This window comes from Mesocricetus auratus, unplaced genomic scaffold (assembly GCF_017639785.1).
Source record: "Mesocricetus auratus isolate SY011 unplaced genomic scaffold, BCM_Maur_2.0 Super-Scaffold_100003, whole genome shotgun sequence".
Classification (NCBI taxonomy): Eukaryota; Metazoa; Chordata; class Mammalia; order Rodentia; family Cricetidae; genus Mesocricetus; species Mesocricetus auratus.
The window spans coordinates 104,833,005-104,838,407 of NW_024429188.1; the positions used below are offsets into that span (position 1 = coordinate 104,833,005).

Sequence of the window (5,403 nt, forward strand, 5' to 3'; positions counted from 1 at the left end):
TCTTTTTTTTATTTCCTCTTTGACCCAGGGATGGTGCAGTTGAGCATTATTCAATTTCCATGAGTTTGTAGGTTTTCTGCAATTTGTGTTGTTGTTGAATTCTAATTTTAAAGCATGGTGGTCTGATAAGATGCATGGAGTTATTCCAATTTTTTTTGTAGCTGCTGAGGTTTGATATGTTGCCAAGTATGTGGTCGATTTTTGAGAAGGTTCCATGTGGTGGTGAGAAGAAGGTATATTCTTTTTTATGTGGATGAAATGTTCTATAGATATCTGTTAATCCCAGTTGGGTCATTACTTCTATTAGACCCTTTGCTTCTTTGTTGAGTTTCTGTCTGGTATTCCTGTCTAGTGGTGAGAGTGGTGTATTGAAATCTCCCACTATAACTGTGTGGGGCTTTAGATGAGATTTAAGTTCTAATAATGTTTCTTTAACGAATGTGGATGCCTTAAAAAATATGGAATGCTTCACGAATTTGCGTGTCATCCTTGCGCAGGGGCCATGCTAATCTTCTCTGTATCGTTCCAATTTTAGTATATGTTCTGCCGAAGCGAGCACAATTTAACTACTTTTTTCCATAAGATTATTTAGTTATATTTTGGATATTGAGTTTGTTATGAATTTTGTGCATTAACCCATCACTAGATATATTGTTTGGAATTTGTTTCTTCTATTTAGTAGTTTGTTTTCTAATTTTTTTGGTTGTGTCCTCTTTAGTGAAGATTTGCAACTTAATCCTACTTGCTCATTTTTCCTAACTTTCATAGTTTGTGCTTTTGTGTGTGTGTGTGAAAACCAATGCCATCAGTTTTCCCTCTATATTTTCTAAAAGTTTCATGTATTCAACATAACCATTTCATTCTTTAATTCATTGGGAATTGATTTTTGCATTTGTTGTAATATAAGGCTCAGTATCATTCTTTTGCATAATTTTCATTAGTTATAATTATTTTCTTCTCTCTCCTTCTCTTCTGGGAGTCATATTATCTACATATCAGGATTCTTGAGATACTCACACTCATCAATATTTCTTTCCATTTTGAAATCCTGTATGTTTCATTTTGCCTAGTTCTACTGGCATGTGTTTGAATTCATCATTTTTCTGTTGTTACTCTTACCCACTATACTTTTGTCTCAAATATTGCCAGGTTGATGTTTTTAGTTTGTGTAGATGAGAAAGTGCCACATCATTTTTGGGTGTATCTGGATTATTTCACTCTGTTTCTCTTCAGATGACAAATTTGTTGTTTTTTATGACTGATAAAACACCATTATATCTACATAACCACATTTTAATTATTTACTCCTCTGTTGTTGAACGCATAGTCTGGTTCCATATTTTAGCTATCATGAATATTGCTACAATAAGCACGGGCAGAAATGCCTTATTGATATACTATCTTTATTTCCTTTGGCTATACATCCAGGGTTTATAAAGAAGTGAATCTTGTGGCAGTTCTACCTTTAGTTATTTGAGAAACCTCTACTGTTCTCCATGATGGCTACATTAATGTATATCCCCACCACACTGTATAACAGTGGCCTTTCTGCACATTCTCACCAGTATCTTATTTGCTACTATTATTTTTTTAGAACATAACATAATTACTTCACCCCTCTTTCTCTTTCTTCCCTACAACCCACCCTTGATCTCTTTAAAATTCATTGCCATTTTCATTAATAGTTGTTTACATTTATAAATGCTGTTTCAAATGACCTCACGTTTGGAAGTAACCTTTAAAATTCAGGTTTCATATTCCTCTCTAATTCTTCCCCAGACATGCTTGAAGTTTTTTGCACATTTCTGCTTCTTTGTTCAAACTGCCCCTATCAATACTTTCCTCTGCATATCTCTGTGGAAACCTTTCTTATTCTTCAGGTTATTACTCAAATGAAAGGAAGTCTCCCTTTAGTCATGTCTCAAAGAAAAATCCATGATTTTTAAATAATTGTCAACATTATTGTTATTAATAAGAATTGCAGTAGCTAGCATTTATTAGTGCTGTTACATGCTGACCTCTAACCCTCATTAAAAGACTCTAAACACTGAATATTAAACCAATATTAAATTTTTAGAATATGGAGAACTTTCTAACTAAATGAAGAAAAATAACTTGCATAAGATCACATGATTAAAACTGCTGATCTGGGAACCAAACCTAGATTGCTCTGTTTTTTTTTTCTCTAGATCTGAGAACTAAATCCAGGGCTCTGTGATTGCTAGCTAAATCTGCAATCCCTTGATCTGATTTTTAAGTATATGCCATTATTTTTTATGGGATGGAAATTTAATATTTATTCTGAAAACATTTTTAATTTATTTTTAATACATTTTTAATTTAAATTAGAAACAAGCTTGCGTCACAAGTCAGTCCCAGTTCCCTCTCCATCTCCTCCTCCCTTGTCCCTCCACCAGCTTCCCAGTCCCCCACCCAATCTCCACAGCGTTCCCCAGCGAGGGTGAGGCCATCTTGGGGGGATCTCCAGAGTATGTCATTTCATCCAGGGCAGGGCCTATACCCACCCCCATGTGTCCAGGCTGAGAGAGCATCCCTCCATGTGGAATAGGCTCTCAAATTTCATTCATACACCATGGTAAACACTGATCTACTACCCAAGGCCCCAGAAATTGCCAGGCCTCCTCACTGACACCACAATCAGGGGATCTGGATCAGTCCCATGCTGGCCTCTCAGCCATCAGTCTGGGGTCCAAGAGCTCCCCTTTTTCAGGTCAGCTGTCTCTGTGGGTTTCACAATCATGGTCTTGACCCCTTTGCTCATTGCTTCTCTTTCTCTGTCACTGGGTTCCAGGAGTTCAGTTCAGTGTTTAGCTGTGGGTTTCTACCTCTGCTTCAATCAGCCACTGGATGAAGGTTTGGTGGTGCCATTATTAATATTGCTATTGATGATATCATCCCTAATATTAAGGTATATGACCATGCTTGCACTTACTACTCCCCAGTATACTGCTTTGAAGACAGTATCTTATTCATTGAATCAGGTTCAATATCTATCCCAATATTTAACACATAGTAGGTAGGCTGTTATTCTGCATGTTGTTTTATTCAGTACATGAATGAATGAGTAGACTGGACAAAGATGAGTTCTGGTGCAGGTGTGAGTATTGACTGAAATGGACTACAGAGTACTAGTCTATGTGGAAAGGTTCAGAACATATCCAATCAAGAACCACTCCACTTAAGACTAAAAGCCAGTCAATGTCACAAAACTTACTTTAATAATGCACATGCTTCCAGAAGTTTTCCTTAGTACTTCAGAGTAGAAAGTAAATGTCTAGTCTTTCAACCATTTGGGGAAGATACATTTCATATTTCAAGTCTGTCTGCAGGCTTATGTGATTTAAGAGATATATAACCTCAGAGCTAATCCTTATCCACTTGGCTTAGAATTTCAAGTCAAGTTAAATTTGAAATGCCTTGATAAATTCCATGGAGGCCATAAAGCCTGAAAAACATTCTGTTTCCATCACCTAAATATTGACAGTATTATCCTTAGGAAGTTAACTTTTGGGATGAATTTAGTGCCTATGAAGCCACAGGATTAAGAGGCCCAGGAGCAGCACAGACGCTCTGCATTTGGATGGAGAAGGAAAAGTCGCCCTTTGCTGCTGGATAAAGGGGGATGTGCTTTGGGACCTTTCACATATACACTTGCATACTTTTCATACTTGATCTTGATTCTGGGCATCATCATATACTCAAGGTCATTATGTGCCACAGATGGGAAGGATTTTATGAATTATCTAAGCTTCTCAAGACTGAAAAAAGAAACTAAGACCCACAGAAGGGAAAGGAGGATTTACTCACAGTCTCGGGACTAGAAACATCTGATATTTTAGTCCATTGTTTTCGTTCTCAAAGTGTCTCCACGGGTATTGAAAAAGTTGGGGGAACTATAGCACTTAGTGCAGTGAGTGGCGCCAGCACTCATTGTGCTTAATTGACTCCAGACCAAACAGCATCCGAAATGAGTTCTCAAACTTACTGTCCAGTGTTTTCTTAGGAGATACGTTAATCTCAGGTAGATTTTCAAAATTCATCAGAAAACACTTTGTCATTTCTTTCACTAATTCCACCAAAAACGTTCTCTACGTGTTCTGCACCATACCATCCCAGATCTAGGCAGATGTTGTAGCATTGTTTCATTATCAGCTATCACTGTGCTATAATTCCTCTGTCCTCAATCTTTCTTTCTCTTTCTGTTTTCTATTCTTTTAATCAAGAATATTTCTTGGGAAGTAATGATGGCTCAGTGGTTAAGAGGTCTTGCAGAGGATGGGAGTTTGATTCCCAGCACCCATGTCCATCAGTTCACAACAGCACATAACTGCAGCTCCAGGAGAATTTAATACGTCTAGCTTCCATGTGTTCCTTCACTGAGGTCCACACCCCCCCCCAGACACAGATGCAGACCTTTAAAAAAAGAATGTTTCCTTACCCTGATTTTTGGTTCCTCTACTTTTCTGGAATTCAATACTTCTCTGGAATCAAATAATTACTCTTGAGTCTCTTCATTCTCTCTTCATTCTACTCCCACACTTTATTGTGGCTGTCGTTCTCTCTAGCCTCATGCTTCCCTTTGCTTATATACATATATGGGAGTATTTAAATATTTCCTTGAAAACAAGCAAAAACCTCCTTGAATGAGTATCCTCTTTTGCTTTTTAAGTCTTTTTTAAAATTATTTTTAATTGTTTTCATTTTTATAAATTTCATTTATAACATTTTTGAAATTTAAATATAATTATATCATTTTCTCCTTTCCCTTCCCTCCAACCCCTCTCACATATCATCTGTCCCTTGCTCTCTCTAATCAATGGCTTCTGGCCTCTTTTAATTGTTGTTTTATGTATATAGACTCATAAATATACAGATAGGATCTACACAGTTTACATAATGATTTCAGGGATGACTATTTTTTCAGACTAATCTCACTATTATTTAGCCATGTCTTGTTTGGAACTTGCTATGTAAACCAGTTGGTCCTTAAATTCACAGAGATCTTCCTGTTTCTGCTTCTTGGGTGCTGGACTTAAATGTGTGAGACACCACACCCAACTTCTTTTTAAGTCTACTTAAAAGCATGCTTTTTTTCTCCACTTTCTTACTTAACCATGTGATTCTCATTGCACTTCTTCACAGAAAGGCTTTATACCAACATGTAATGTGTAACTATAATTTGTCCAAGATGACAAATAAATAATTGTCTACTTTAACCTTATTGGATCTGCCTCATATTGTTGATATTTACTTTAAGTTAATTTTTATTTAAAATTGTTCCATTTCTTTGACTTAGATAACATTAGATGTGGAATCGTTTCAACTTTCTAGCTACTCCTTTTCAGTCTTATTCACCAGTTGTGTCTTATGAGTCTGCAGAAC

The 5,403-nt window shown here is 36.5% G+C and overlaps 1 non-coding gene across 1 annotated transcript; it reads right to left on the minus strand.

Moving 5' to 3' along the window:
• Positions 1-452: 452 nt before the first annotated feature.
• On the minus strand, positions 453-559 carry LOC121140139. The gene has a single exon (XR_005876958.1). It is a non-coding gene; the product is annotated as a U6 spliceosomal RNA (small nuclear RNA).
• Positions 560-5,403: the final 4,844 nt, after the last annotated feature.